This window comes from Lygodium microphyllum, chromosome 11 (assembly GCF_053477565.2).
Source record: "Lygodium microphyllum isolate KBCC chromosome 11, Lygodium_microphyllum_v1.1.10, whole genome shotgun sequence".
In the NCBI taxonomy this organism is placed as follows: domain Eukaryota; kingdom Viridiplantae; phylum Streptophyta; class Polypodiopsida; order Schizaeales; family Lygodiaceae; genus Lygodium; species Lygodium microphyllum.
The window spans coordinates 147,085,737-147,102,649 of record NC_141145.1 but is presented as its reverse complement, the minus strand read 5'-3'; positions in this window follow the sequence as shown (position 1 = coordinate 147,102,649).

Here is a 16,913-nt window from a genome sequence, read left to right as displayed (position 1 = left end):
TCATTATTACAGATACACTTGAGAAGGAGATTGCTGAAGTCAAGCATGGGTTACATAAAGAGTTTGATATAAAGGACCTTGGTTTGTTGAGATACTTCTTGGGTATTGAGGTTTTCGACACACCTCATGGTATATGGTTGATACAAAGGCAATATGCATTGGAGATGGTGGAAAAATATGGCATGACATGATGCAAACCTTGTTGATATACTATTGGATAAAAATGTTAAGTTGATGGATGATGGACCTTATGTTAAGGATGTCACTATGTTCAGAAAGATGGTTGGTAGTCTTATCTACTTGACCATTACAAGACTAGACTTGAGTTATGTTGTTGGATTGATAAGTCAATTTATGCAGAAACCATGCAAATCACAGTTGGATGTAGTGAGAAGAGTTCTTAGGTATGTGAAGAAGGCAGTTGGCTATGGCTTGTTTTATGAAGAAGACAATTGGCTATGGCTTGTTTTATGAAAAAGGTATCAAGTCTACATTGTGTTTGGATACTCAGATGCAAACTGGGCAGGTAGCTCTATGGATAGAAGATCTACTAGTGGCTATGCATTCTCATTTGGTTCAGCCATGGTAAGTTGGAGTAGTAAGAAACAACCTACAGTTGCTCTATCAAGCACTAAAGCAGAGTATAGAGGCATTGCATTAGCAGCATGTGAGCAGACATGGTTGAGATTGATCTTATATGACATGGGGATAGAGATTGATGGTGGAGTCATTATGTATTGTGACAATGTTAGCAGCATTATGTTGGCAAAGAACCCAATCTACCATGCAAGGACAAAACACATAGAAGTGCACTATCACTTCATTAGAGAAAAAGTCATTGATGGAGAGATAGACTTGGTCCATGTGAAAACAAATGACCAAGTTGCTAATATCTTTACCAAAGCATTAGGTAAAGATAAGTTTGAGTACTTTAGGAGTGCACTTGCAGTCTTATGTGTGCACACTCATTTTGAGCTTGAGGGTGAGTGTTGATAAATATGACATATCCTAAGTCATATCCTATGGTTGTATGTACCTAAAGTAGAAGCATGTGTAAAGTGTCCTTAAGTTGAGGGTATTTATCACTTTGAGGATACCACTTGTAGTAAAGAGAATGGAAAAATGAAAAAAAAGAAGAAGATGAACATGAAAAATGGTTGAGCCTCCAATCCCATGCCATCCACTCTTTTTTGGGTATCTCTCCCCCTCTCTTGTCATTTTTTGGTCAAATCAACTACTAACTATTGACTAGTGTTAGCAGTTTGAGATTCCGTCCCTTATAGAAATTGCTGTGGACAAAAATGGGCTTACGTTGCGCTATGTTCAAAGAGAATGGAAAACAAAGGGAAGTATGTCACTTTGATTCCTTTTGACCATGGTTCTAAAGTGATGCGAGTCAGGCTTTCTAATCTCTAATGGTTCATTAAAAATGTGATTTTTATTCCTTCTTAGGAAAACTCTCGGGTTATTGAGACCACCCAACCATAGGTCTAAATCCATTGGGGATCCATCCTCTGGCTTCCCTTTTGAGAGAGTATTTTTAATTCCCTAATTACCTACCAACTTAGGTTCAACATATAAAAATAGCTTCTTTGAATGATCTCTTGATACAAATTCGTTACATGCCTTTAATTCACGATACAAAAACAAAGTAAAGAAATCTCTTCTCAATAGGTTCCTTTAAGAAAAATAACATTTTACAATGTTTTCTGTTCTAACTAGAGTGATGTCAATCCTAAGGTATTATTCTTTCCAAGTTCAGTTTCTCAACTAGTATTGGAACTTCCAGAATATTTTTTGGAAATGGAAGGATAGTTGGCAGTTCCTAAGAGCCTAAGCAGTTTATGACCAGAGCCCCCTCGTATCCTCACCTCCTCCTACCGACTAGAGTTCCCTAAGGACAAGACCTTTCGCATCATGATGGTCTATACTCACTAACAAAAAATTAAAAAAAGCAAACCCCTTGGAGTAGGTTTTATTCACCCTGGCCTTGGGGATGTCTAGCGCCATCAAGAACACTACCTTAGTTGGCATTCCATGCTCACCGGAATACTACCTTAGATAGTGATATGTACTCGGTCATCCATCCTTAAGTCTTATTATTTTAGGAAAGATTAGTACCTAACTTACAATCACAAGCATCTTATTTCGAATGCATTATACATAAAATTTAAACAAATTTATTTTTAAGACAAATCTTTTCTTTCCAAAAATAATAATATTAAGGCAAAACTTCGAGTAAGTGGTAATACCTTCCAATAGTCTTCTCGGATTTCCCCTTCCTCAGGATCTAGTTTGGACTAAACAATAGTTCTATCTTCAAAATAACTCCCTTGGATTTTTGTGGATCCTTGCTTGTGATTAAAAAAATCTTAGTTAGTTTAATTACAAAAAGTATTCTTTCGACAATTCCATCACAAGGTCTTTTATATATCGAGAATTAGCATCTGTGATTATCCATTAGAGGTTTTGTTAAATTAATACAAATAAAAAATATTAAGTCACTTAGGGACACAATACCTTCCTTATACTTTCTTAGGTTCATCTTATACAAACCCAAGTTATCCCTTGGAATTTGCAGTTAAGAATTCCTTTAAAGGATTATGTGTAGAAAATGAATAAAATCCTATTTTACGAATGCACCTTTTGTTGCCAATTCATGGGATATTGACCTGCTAGTTGCCTTTATTATAAAAATATAGTACATCGAGATCCATGATGAGTGCTTGGTTGACATTATTCATAGTTTCGTTTGTAATCCCAGTACTCGTCATTCTGTTTGTAGTAATTGTGTCCGCAGCGTTATTGATAGCTCCTGCCTCCACAGTCTTCATAACTTTCTTCTTTGGGGCCATGGTCTTTAATCACGAGATCGTAGAGGGGATTTTTGGCAAGAGAGCCTAGGGTCATCACAATTGGATTGATGGAATTTGATTGATGGGGGTCGGCGATCACTAAGATTTTAGGAAAATCGAGAAGAGTCTTTATTCCACAGTGAAGTAGGGTAGAAGGGATAGAGGATTCGATTGTAAGAGCTCATGGAGTATCCTCCTTGTCTTCATGACGAGAATTCCCCTCCTCGCACTTCTCTTGCCCCACTCCATCTTGCTCTATACTCCTAAGAAGGCCCTCTCCTCTCTCGCTTAGACTGCCCCCCAATGGCTTCTCATGCCTTGTATTTATAGCTAAATTGAAGAAGAAGGGTTGTGGTCAAGAAGAAGAGTTCTTTATAGAGGGTATCTTGGCAAATCAACAATCTAGAAGCTTTCAAGATGCAATATGATGCTGGCAATTTGATCTTCGAGGTCTAGAGGTTGCCAGAGATGCCATGAATGATTTGCGTGGATCTCGGATGATCTTGCTTCAATCTAAGCCTCTCATCATCGAACTGAGAAGAGGGGGAGATTGCTGGAGTTATCTACTATGATACAGGAGGAAAATTCAGGTTTTTTCTTTAGCTACTCTATCAGGGACTCCAAATTTGGGAGCATGAGGTGTTTTTCTTTTTTATAAAAAAAGAGGGGGGAGCACGGGGGGGAGGGGGGAAGGGGTGGGGCAACGACGTGTCGTCGTCGTTTTTCTCTTCTTCTTCTTTTTTTCATAAGATTTTTATGCTTTAATTCTTAAATATTTGAGACTTGTCTTGCTTTGCTAAGTTTTAAATGGGTTAGGACGATTTCGACTTATGGCCCATGACTCGTGTTCGCGTGGTAACTTTCGTGAAGAATGGCTATAGTCCCTACTATCAACCCGGGAAAGTGTCGTGTTACAAACCTTAGACTATTTTGCTTGAGACTTCCTCTATTTAATGATTTAGACTTCCTCAAGTCTAGTTTGTGAGAAGTTGGGAAGATTGAAAATAAAGTCGAAATATCACATCCTCTTCCCCTTAGAGGAATCAAAATGTCCTTATTTGAAATGAAACTGGGAATATTGGTTACAGAGTGAGTTTTGGTCAATCCAAGTGGCATCCTCTTCAGGGTTGTCTTTTCACTAGACAAGATACTCTCTAAGGGTTTTGCTTCTTAGAGTCTTCTTCCACATGTCAAGTATCTTTTCTAGTTGAAGTTTGAGGACTCCTTGTCTCGGCATCACAATTTGTTTGTCGTTAAGCACATGGTCTAGGTTAGGAATATATGATTTCAATAGATTGACATGAAATACATTATGTATCTTCAAGTTATTAGGGAGTTGCGGCTTGTAGGCATTTGGTCCTTCCTAGACACTTTAGCACCTTATATGGACACAATACCTGGGACAGATGCTTGAACTTCCCCAAAGATGAAAAACCATGTCGTCTTCTTTGAAAATGCGTTCTTGCCTTCATTGATAGGCATATGCCTTGTGTCAATCATTGGCAGCTTGAATATCTTCTAGCATTTGCTTATATGCTTGAATATCTACCCTAATAACTTGAAGATACATAATGTATTTCATGTCAATCTATTGAAGATATTCAAGCATTTGCTTATATGCTTGAATATCTACCCTAATAACTTGAAGATACATAATCCATTTCTTCTAGCATTTGCTTATATGCTTCTACCTGTAGGATAGGATCGGAAAAATTTAATGGTGTGAGATAATCTTGCTCATATAGTGCCTAAAAAGGAGTAATTTGAATATTTTGATGGTATGATGCATTGTAGGCGAATTCAACTAAGGGTAGGTATTGGATCCACCGTTTGGGTTCCCTATTACAATAAGCTCTCAATATGTCTTCAATAACTTGGTTGACCTACTCTGTTTGACCATTGGTTTGGGGATGGTAAGCATTACTGAAGCAGAGCTCGGTTCGTAGAGTTTAAAACAAACTCTTCCAAAAGTTTGAGGTGAAGAGAGAATTGGGCATGGAAATCATTGTAGCAAGAGTTCCAGCCCTAGAGGGTTCCTTTAGGATTAGAGCATTAAGGAATGATTTACGGCTTAGGGCATCCACAATCACATTTTCCTTGCATTGTCTATACTTGATTTGAAAGTCAAATTCCTCCAAGGTCTCAATCCATCGACATTGTCTCATATTGAGATTGGTTGAGTAAAAATCCACTCTAAGCTTTTATGATCAGTGACTAGAGAAAACCTATTACCAAGCAGGTAATGTCTCCATAATTTAAAGGGATGAATTACAGCAAGTAGCTCTAGATCATGTATGGCATAGTTTCTTTCATGGATCTTTAAGTTTCTTGAAGCACAGGCTACTGGATGTCCTTCTTACATAAGCACCCAACACAAAGTAAGAGAGCTTGCGTCAGTTATGACTTCGAATTCTTTTCTTAGGTCAAGTAGCCTTAAGATAGGGGCGGTTACCAAATTTGGCTTAAGCTTCTCAAAGCTATATTCTTTGGTGGACGTCCATGTAATGGAGACGTGCTTTTTGAGAAGGTTGCTGAGAGGTGCGACAATTGAGACATAGTCTTTAATGACTATATACCACATGTTAGCCCTAGAAAGATTTCCACATCCTTGATTGTTATTGGGGGTGGCCAATCTTATACATCTTAGACATTGGCAAGATCCACTTAAATGATATTCAATCTGCTGTTTGAAGAAGGCACATTTCTTTTTTTGGGCATATAGTTTGTGGGCTCTCATTGTTTCAAGAATACTTGTGGCTATGGTCCATGGTCTTCTTCATTCTTGGAATATGTTAAGATATCATTAAAGAAGACAAGGACGAAGTCATCAAGGTAGCATTGAAAAATATCTTATATCAACATGTTGAAGGTGGCATGAGCATTTGTTAATCCAAATGACATCACAATAAACCCATATTGATCGTACCTTGTGTTAAAAGGAGTTTGAGGGATATCTTCTTCCCTAATTCTTATTTGATAATAGCCTGATCTGAGATCGATATTTGAAAAAACATTTGCTCCCAGGAGTCGATCAAGCAACTCGTCTATCCTAGGAATTGGATATTTGTTTTTGATTGTCATCTGGTTTAGTCCACAGTAATCGATACAAAGGCGAAGTGTTCCATCTTTCTTTTTTTGAAAAGGTGAATTACTATAGCTGCTTGACTAGTTCTTTTAGCTCAATGGCTTCAAGAATTGACATTCAATAGGGCCGTTTGGCGACAAGGGTAGCACCTAGAATGAGTTGAATTTCGTGATCTACTTCTCTTGCTTGTGGAAGCTCTGCCAGGTCTTTTCGAAAAACATCAGCATATTCTTTTAGCCAAGATGGTTGATCCTTTGCTTCACTATCTTGCTCAACCTTGCTGAGTTTAATTATATAGATGGGTAATCCTTTCTTTAGCCCTTTTATTATTTTGGAATCTTTAGCTAGTTGAACCTTAGGTTCCCTACTTCTCCTTGAGTGGTTACTTGTTCTCCCTTTGAAGGCGTTTTCTTTGCAAGACTAATGGAGGGGGAGAATCATCATCCTCAATGATCACATCAGCCTCTTCATTAAGAGGAGGAGGAACTTCAGGAGGATCAATTGGAGGGAAAGGGACTTCCTTAGCATGAGGAACATGTGTCAAGAAGACATGAAGGTAAGACCCAAAGGTGACACTAGTCACATTTTCTCGAGTAACTCGGAAAAAATGTTGATCCATCTTGGACAGGTGGTAGGTACTCCAATCAATAGCGATACCTTTCAAAACCATATGGGAAGCTATGAACAACTCCTTGGAGAGGTAATGAGATGGGGTTTTGGTAGGCATAAACTTGTCGTGAAGGAATCGACATGTCTGCTTCTAGAGGGGATTGGAAATCATGGAGACACTGATCCCTGACGTGGTAATGACCTTCTTCGGATCTAGAATATCCCGAGTCTGCTTTTGCAACAGCTTCAAAATATCCTCATTGAAAAACAACTGACGCGGGCAGTAGGGACAGACTCCCCCACGATATGGCAGACAAGGAGCCTTGCCTAGACTCTTAGGTGTTAGAAGAAAATATCCTCATTGGAAAACAACTGATGGGTAGTAGGGACAGACTCCCCCATGATATGGCAGACAAAGAGCCTTGCCTAGATTCTTAGATGTTAGAAGAAAATAGTAGTACCATGGACAGAACCAGACCTCTTACTGTAACAGGCTAGAAAGTGATCACAAAGGGTAGGATCATCTAGAATTAGTAGTAAGGAAAGACCCACAAACTTGGATAAGCCCGCTTTAGTGACAATGTCTGAATCCAGTAATAAGGAGTAATCATGCGATACTAGAGGGACATACTGGATTGAGGGAGGGGTAAGAGAATGTATTCAGATAGTTTCATACACACACACACACACACCACACACACATAGACAGTCACGGTGAATGCTTGCAAAAAAAATGACAACCATAAATAAGAGATCGACCAGAATAAGCACACACAGATGTGATTGACCGACTGACCACCCCAAGCAATCCACATCCTAGGAAAAATTCGGCATGGCCTCTAGACATATGCGACCGAAAGCTTCATGCGATGCAAGACAAAAAAACACCATGAATCCCTGTATCAGGCAAAAAAGAAAACTACAGACAGTACCTGTAAGCGTGTCATAGCAACCAAACCATAATACAACAACAACCCACTCATAACATGACCAGAACTTCTGCAATCAAATTGGACAATAGAAACAACTCAAAAGATTGCACGTGCCCATCCCACGAAGCACATTTATTGAAAAGGGAAAAAAGTGCAGTGAGTGGAATTAGTTTAATGAATGGTTCATTTTAAGAAATTAGTTAAAAATGGATGAAATTTTATTAGGTGCTAAACCTTAAAAAGAAAATGGTGGTTCCCTCTTCAAATGTTAATTACAAATGATTAGGGTGAAGTGGTGCGGTAAACGAAACTTGGACTCCGATACCTAGATTGAGGTCTCTAAATGTAGATTCATTCATTAGAAATTAATGGTGTATGGAACATTTTTTTGCCAACACGTGCTTTTTGTGACGACTAGTTCCTTTTTAATTAAAATTACACGTGTTTATAGCACACAAAGTGCATGGTAAGTGAACAATGGGTTTATTTTAATTTATCAAAAAAATATGTGTTTGGTGCGAGTACGTGTGGAAAAAGTGGGTGATTAAATTTTATTTTAACAATTAACCATGGTTGTGGGGTAACCAAAAGTAAATAAAGCAGAAAATACAAAAAGGTATACATGGCAGGAGTGTGTATGCCAGAAACTGAATGCGCATGTATCAGTCCCAATATGTAATGAGGTAAAAAAAACAAAAGCTACTTATTGGAAAAAAAGTGACACCTCATTAAAAAAAATAAATATCAAGGCAAGGTTAGTGTGGTCCTAGTTGGTTTTTTTGGTTGTTATTAGTGTTTGTGTGTTGTTATTTTTTGGTTTTTTAATCTCTTTTTTAAAATTGGATTTAATAATAATAATAATACTATTATTGGTCCAATTGTGATTGAAACAACTTCAAAGATGGAAAATATTAAAAAGAAGCTTGTTAATTTTTTTTTTGGAATTTACCAACCATTTTTCAAAAGCTTTGGCAAATTTTCAAGCACTTTGGCATTTGAAATGATTTTTAATGAACAAAAAATCAATAAGTGATAAATTAAGGAATTGAATATCCATTTATCATTCATCAACGCATGAGAAAAGGGTGAAAAATTTCTCAATATTTTTTTGGGATTAATTTCAAGTTTTTATGGATTTTAAATGATTTTTTTAATTTTTAAATATTTTAAAAAAGAATTTTTGATTTTTTGAGTTTTAAAAAATTGGTGACCAGCATTTCAGTTTGAAAAAGATTTCAGAAAATTTCCAATTTGGCAGAGAATTTCTTTTCTATTTTATGGATTTTTAAAGTTTTAAAATGAAAATTTAGGGATTTTAAATGGTTTTTTATGTGTGTTGAAGATTTTGGATAGTATTATAATAAAAATGGGGGTACTCGGTTACATGTGAACAGCTGTGTGTGAATGAATGGGCACGCACCACTGCATGGATAAGGCCAGACATGCATCCCCATGCATGAACACTCACGAGCGGCTTTCGGGCATGGCACGACGACTCCCACGAGTGTGCACAAACACCCCCAAGAGGGGTTGTGGTATTTTTGTTTAAGATTTTTTTGTAAATGGATTAGAAGGAGAGTCGGTGGCGGGGCTATTGCGGGTTGGGGGAATGGTGGGAAAGGGGGCTAGGGAAGAGGGGGGGTTTGCTGCGGGAATGTAGGGTGTCTATAGGAACAAGGGCTAAGTGGGGGTAGTGGGGTATTGTGGGGGGTTTCTGTGAGAGAATGGGGGCCAAGGGGGGGTGGTAAGGGAGGGTGTTGGGGGAAGGGGTTTATGGGGGGGAAAGGGGGCTAAGTAGGGGGCGTGAAGGGGTGGTGGGGGGAAAGGGCAGGAATGGCGGGGCAAGTGGGGTTGGGGGGTGGCGTGAAGGGGCATAGGTGGCAACGATGGTAGCATGATAGCGGGCGGGTGCCATAGTGGTGGGAGACTCCACAGCAACAATGGCGGGCACGGCCTCCAGCGATGGCGGGTCCATGACCACGACGGTGGCAGGTTCCACAGCGGCGGGCGGGCACGATAGTGGCGGCATGGAGGAAAAGAAGAAGAAGAAGAAGAAGAAGAAGAAGAGGGAGGAGGAGGAGGAGGAGGAGGAGGAGGAGGAGGAGGAGGAGGAGGAGCGGGAAGAGGAGGAGGAGTGAGAAGAAGAAGAAAAAAACGAAGTAGGAGAAGAAGAAGGGGGAGAGAGGGGAGAGAGAGAGGGGGGTTGGGGAGAGAGAAGAAGAAAAAGAGAGAGGGATAGAAGAAAGACAAAGAGAGAGGAGAGAGGAGGGAAGGGGTGAGCGGTGGTTACGAACGGGACAGGGGGATTTTTTTAAAATTTTTATATATTTATGGGTGGTTTTTTTTGTTGTTTGTTTGTTTTTTAAAAATAAGTTAAAAGTGTGGAAAAAGAAAAAACGTCTAGTTAGATAAGCCAAATGGGAGTATCACGTCAAAACATAGTTCCGATGCGAGAAAGGGGTGCTCACATGGAAAAATATAAAAAACACGTAGAAAAAAATCCAAAAATACACAATATTTAATAATAGACAAATCATACACTGGAACGACGAGCGATAAGAAGGAAAAATGTCAAAAGGAAGGCATAGGGCAAGACTAGCACATCAGATTGCTGGTTCGAAGCGAAAAAGACGCGTTTGCACATGGGAAAAACAAGGAAACTACATCAGCAACAGGGTGCGAAAATTAATTTGGAAAGATCTGTACCTTGGAACAAAAATAATAAAAGGAAAAATATCAAGACAAGTGTGGGTAACATGGCGAGGAGGTTAGAATACATTTCCCGGGTTAGGAAGAGGCATTCACATGGAAAAAACAAGAAAACGGAGCTAAAAAACATATAAAAATTAATAACAAAAAATTTGGAAGTTTGAACAGGACAAAGTAAAAAGGAATAATGGGCAAGAAGGGGGGTGTGACAAGGCTATCAAATTATAAGAAAGTTCTGAGGAGAATAGGGCAGGTTTGCATGGAAAAAACAACGAAAAGACACATAAAAAAGATACGAAAACTCGCAAAAATTAATAACAGACAAACCATACCTTGAAATGATTGGCAATAAAAAAGAAAAAATGATAACTGGAAGATGTAGGTCAGGGCTGTCACGTCCATTAGCAGTTCCAAAGCAAAAAGGGTGCGGTCACATGGGAACACGCCAAGATGATGTAAAATTCTTTAAAAATTAATAACTTTTGAACCGTCAATCAAAACAAGGGGCAATAAAAAGAAAAAGTGTACCATTCAAAGGAATAAACAAGGCTATCAAGTTGGTTGTGGGTTTCGGTGAATGTAGGGTGTATTCACATGGAAGCTCGTCAAATCAAGGGATAACAAGAAACGGGCAAGGAACATCCTCAGGAGTGGAGTGAGAGAGGACAGGTGGGTGGGGAAGGGACCCCATCAGGGTAAAATTCGGCCATGGCATAGATTCATGATCAGAATCGGGATATGCATGAGGGTATGCATCATAAACGCATAGGGACGAGTCCGCAGAAGGGTGAACCGAGCAATAAAGACCTCGGACCCCACATTATACCAACTGCTAGCGTCCCCACACTTAAAACATGACTATCACTAATAAACAAGAAGTGTAGGGTTAGAAAAACTTGGCCCATGGTGCGAGAAGTGAAGTCGATTTTATCGATGTCACATCTTGTATCATTGGCGGCCGTAGGACATACCAAGGTGTCTTCATAGCACACATCCAACGTGGTAGGGACCACACAAAAGCACCCAGGGAGGCAGCTCTGTTGGGAAAGTCCATCGATAATGAGGAAGGGTTTGACATTCAGCTCACTGTCGCTCATGGAGGAGGATGAAAAGGTAGTCCCTCGCCCCAAGTCTCACATTGCTCAATGAATGATCATGGGAACCCATAACTCACACTCGATTCAGAATGAAACAAGGGGAAAATGATTCAGAGGGAGTATGCTAATGTGCACAGTTGATTGTGCATTAGTGCGTCCCACCCCTATCTGGCATAGGTGCAAGCAAGAAGGCCAGGGAGCATTGTTGTGTAGTGTACAGAACAGGGTGATGTGTCTAGTGGCGATGGCAGAAACCCATACCGTGGGTACATAGAGAAACAGGAACGTACCTAACTCCAAGTGTCATAACATCCCTCAATCCTCATCTCTCGATAATTGATTGAGGAAACACCAGTCACGCTCAGCCCCCCCTTGGTCTCATGCTTTGTTGGTAAATATAGGAGGGCATCCCATTCTTGAAACCCATTGATGTAATCCTCATGGTCACTTGTGTAGAGGGTGTGGTGTATGCCTTGTGCATAATTGATGGTGCAACTGTGCATCCGGCCATGTGCCGACATATCGTGCAAGAAGGAAGGCCAAGAAGCCTTATAGTGCCGTGCACATGAAAAATTTTGTGTGTTGTGCATTTAGAGGCCCATTCCATGTGTGCAACTCTCCATTCACACATCTCACCTCTTTGTTTAATATCAAGGAGGCAAGGATTGGTGACTCACCCTACCCTCTGTCTCACACTTTGTTGATGAATACAAAGGGCAGCCCATACTCACATCCCCGTCCAGTTAGGATGAAAGGTCACGATGCTATAAGTTTGTGGATGAAGATCAACTTCATCTGTTGAAGGTGTCAACATGGATTGGTTGACCTAGGGAGGCAACCAAAGAGTTCGGCACTGGGATTACATGTTGGAAATGACATCTGTTGGAGGAATCAGAAGCACTGGAGAGGTTATAGGAGTTAGCGCACCAAGGGAGGTGTCTTGAAAATGTTGTCTACAAGAGTTTAGCTAGAGATTTGGCAATCTTGGACTATGGGGCGTTACGACCTTTTCCACAGCCAGCTTCCCATCCAAGGGTGTGTACCACCTGGTCTTGGAATGAGGCCTATTATGACAAGGAATTACTTCCTTTTCTCCCATAATATTTTTATTTTATTTTATTATTTTTTTCTTTTCTTTTCTTTTACCCTACTCGCAAGGATGTTTCCACCTTTTCTCGAAGAATAGTTCGGCATGACAGGGACATAAGTCATTTTCTCCCATTGACTGATATATTTTTATCTTTTTTCTTCCTTTTCTTATTGTCTTTGAAGTGTCGAATGGTAGGGATGCCATATATCAGAACCATCCTCACCACATCTGTTGCATCAGTCAGAAAGGAAGCCAAGGGGAGGGGGAAGGTGGGTGCGAGGGGCTATCAAGATGAAACCATATCATCAGAATCAACAAGAGGGTTATCAGGAGCATTAAGTAAAGCCATCTTGACCATTGTGCAAAGAATGAGGAAGTTATTGATGGTGATTGTTAGGATCCCTAGGGAGGGTAATACTTCTTGAGGCGATAGCCATTAATAAGGAAGGGATCATCCGAAACATCGACTATCTGGACTTGGATTGAGCCATTCGAATTGATGATAAGTACCTTATAAGGGCCCATCCAGCATTGTTGGAGCTTGCATGGAAACTTGCCAAATCGGGAATCATAAGGAGGACTAAGTTACCTTCCTTGAACTCTTCCATGCAAGTTATCCATGCATTGTAGGGCTTGTGTGGCTTCCATGCATTGTAGGGCCATCCTACGGATCTCATTGAGACACTCCAAGTGCAAGAGATGGCGTTGCAAGGACTTGGCATCTCCCAAGTGTTCATTGATGGCCATGCGTAGAGAGGGTAGCTTGATTTCAACAAGAAAGACGTCTTCTGTTCCATACACCAACTGGAAAGGAGTTTGTCTTATAGTTGCCTTATGGGAGGTTCCGTACACCCAGAGGACCTCCATAAGTTGATCATCCCAATCATGACGATGTGCAGCTATCGTTCTAGTCAAAATCGAGCAGAGGATGCAATTGGTAACTTCAACTTGGCCATTAGCTCTAGGGTAATAGGATGTGGACTTATGATGATAAATCTTATATAGCTCGGTCAACTCTTCCATCATCTTGTTAAGGAAGTGGGTATCTCGGTCACTGACGAGATCTAGGGGAGTGCCAAAATGGGTGATAATGTTCTCGTACATGAATAAGGCCACACTATTACCATCGTCCCACTTCAGGGCCTTAGCTTCACACCACTTTGTTATGTAGTCTGTACAAACTAAGATATATCTATTCTATTTCCTTTTGGTTGGAGGATCAATAGGCCCCACAAAATCAATTCCCCACTTCTCAAATGGCTTTAGGGGAAGAATGGGTTGCAGGGGCATGGCACTGGATTTGGTAGGATTTCCCATTCACTAACATGCATCACATCATTTGCAGTAATCATAGGCATCCTTATAGAGGGTCAGTCACCAATATCTTGCAAGTAAGGCCTTTCTAGCTGTTGCTTCTACTGCAAAGTGTCCACCATAGGGCTCGTCATGGCATGATTTCAATACTATGCCAATATCTTCCCTTGCAATACATCTTCGCAAGATTTCATCCTTGCCTTTCTTGTACAGACCACCTCTGAATAGAGTATAGGGGGATGATTCCAACATAAGCTTCTTCTTCTTACAGCTCGAGATGCTAGGGGGATACTATTGGATTGCCAAGAGGTTGGCTATGTCTGAGTACCATGGGGTAATTGTTTTGACTAGAAACAAGGAAGCATCAAGAAGATTTGGATCATCTTGCTCATCTTCTTTATTGCTTTGAGGGTTTCAGGTATCAGCCAGGACATGAGAGCGACCAGGTTTGGTAACCACTTCAAAGTCAAACTCTTGAAAATAAAAGGAGCCATCTCATCATTCTCCCCTTCACGTCGGCCTTGTTCATTAGGAAGGACATGGCTTCATGGTCCACGTAGAATTTGAAATGTGTCAAAAACAGATAATTTCAGAACTTTTCCAAAGCAAACGCCATTGCTAGACACTCAAGCTCCATCATTATATAGTTTCTCTTTCTATTGGTTACTTTTTGACTTGCATAATAGATTGGTTGATTTAACTTAGAGGGACCCTTTTGGCATAAGACTGCACCTATGCCTTCAACTAATGCGTCAATGTGCACATGGAACTCCTTCATCCAATCAGGAGGTTGCAGGATGGGTGTTTCAATCAAACACTGCTTTAGGGTGTTGAATGCCTCATCACAACCATTGATCCATGTAAACTCGATATCTTTTCTCAGGAGTTTATGCAAAGGAGCTACCTTCATTGCAAAGTGTGCAATGAATCTTCTGTAATAGCCCACATGGCCAAGGAATCTCCTCAATTGCTTAAGGTTAGTTGGGATTGTCAAGGAGACAATATTCTCAATCTTAGCAGGATCAGTTGCTATCCCTTGTGCAGAGACAATGTGGCCCAGAAGAACTCCTGATGAGACACCAAAGACACATTCATCAGGGTTGAGAGAAATCCCATACAATCGTTATGAAGCACTGCTCCAGGAGTCCCCAATGCTCATGGATTAGGCTATAAACATAGAAGTCATCGAGATACACCTCCTTTGCTTCACAAGTTTGGCATCAGGCTGCTCTAGGTCGATGTGGTGTTGGCATACCGTGGGATCAATCCCCTTTAGATCTTTGTACGACCATGCAAAAACGTCTAATTTTTCCTTTAGTAGGTCTCACAAAACCACTAGTTCCTCTTTTGGAAGATTTAGACCCACCTTCAGGTGATGTTCAGTACCAGCAGCATCCATGAATATCAATTGCCTTTCACCTTTCACTTCATGGAAAATGTCCCATGGACTGCTTTTAGGTAAAGATTAGACTCCTTCAAGGGAGTGGTCTCATCTTCTGATGATGCATTGGAACTATTGTTGTCTTTTAATGAAGTCTTAGCTCGCTCTTTAGGAGGTTGAAATGGTATCATTGAGGTTTCGGGTTTGGATTGGGGATGAATTATTTCTTGGCTCGAGGATTCGTCTTTTGAAGATGCATCCAAGAATGTCACATGACAGAAACTTTCTGTGCTTCGTTTAACATGTAAGGCTGGGGATTGTTGATAATGTGCATCATCATCATCTTCTTTAAGGAAGGGTAACTTTATACGACAAGAGCCATTGCTGAAAGAAGGCCTATTCTTCTTAATCCATTTCTTATAAAGGCTTTTCTCATGACGTGACTCATTAATTAGTCCAAAAGGTACCATAATAATTCTGTCAATTAGAGAGGGATCTTTTTCTTTTGAGGCTTCAAGAATTTCTTCCTCATCTTTGCCTTCTATGAGTAGGATAGATCCCTCTAGCTTGCTTTCATAATCCTCTTCTACATTAGCCCCTTCGTTCGCTTGAGGTTCTGTTTCTACATCGATGAGTGCTCTGTAAGAGAAGAACAAACTCTCTGTTATGTCCTCTACTTCTACTTCTGTCTCTGTGTTTGTCTCTGTCTTTGCTTCTATCTGTGTCTCTACCTTTGTCTCTGTGATTGCCATGTAACAAGGAGAACAATACATCCATGCTTCAATTTCACTATTAGAGGTGATTTTAGAAGTCAATTCGGGTTCAAGTAGGAGGTATTCTCCCATGGACAAGGACTTTGCTTCTTTCGGTAGTTAGCTTACAGTGCCCATTGTTAGGGACTATGCCTCCATTTTCTTGGGAAAGATCTATTTGGTAGCCTCTTCGTTTCTTGATGTACCATCTGTTACTTCATTGGAGGATTTGTTTATGACTTTAATGGACGTGGATTCATTGCCTTTTTGCGATCCATACAACTTTAACACCACTTTGTTAGGTCCTCTATCGAGGGTTAGGGTTCCTTTGAACCAATCCGTTCTTGCTCTTGCTTCAAAAAGCCAAGGTCTTCCCAACAACAGAGGGTATGAAGTCTCATAAGAATTTGGTTTGACCACCAAATATGTTAGCCAATAGTCTCTTCCTGTGAGGGTTGTCTTTACGTACATGAGAATGCCCAACGGTTTGATTCTGCTTTGGTCTGCCAATCTAATAAGCCACTATGTAGGTTGCATTCCTTGCAAGCCTAGATCTTTCATTGTCATATCTATCATTATGTTTATTGATGAGCCTCCATCAATCAATGTATCTGCAATAAAGCACCCCTCAAATCATATGCCAATCTCTGGGGTTCTAGGATCTAGAAAGGCGTTGGCCACATTTACTTCCTTGACGGGTTCTAAGGCTTTGTTGGCCTTGGTCACAACGGATGGAACAATTCTTAGGCCTCTCCTTCTAGTCAGTATGCTTTTGAATTTCTTTCGATAGCTAGGAGACAACATCAACAACTGCTAGAATGTTAAGTTTGGTTTGAAAGTATCTAAGTCTTTGACCAAATCATACTCTTTGATAGGATCCACAGGCTTTTCTAATCAACTAGGAAACAGGGCCATGCCCACTTTTATCTTCCCTTTTTCTTCTAGGAGCAGCAACATCTGCGCTTCTTCTTCATGAGGAGGTACTTTCGCTCTCTATGTCTTGGACCTCTGATCTTATCTTTGCGATTGTCTTTGTAGCTCTCTATGGCTCTGTAGTGCTATGTACTTCATTGTTTTGGACTACATTTT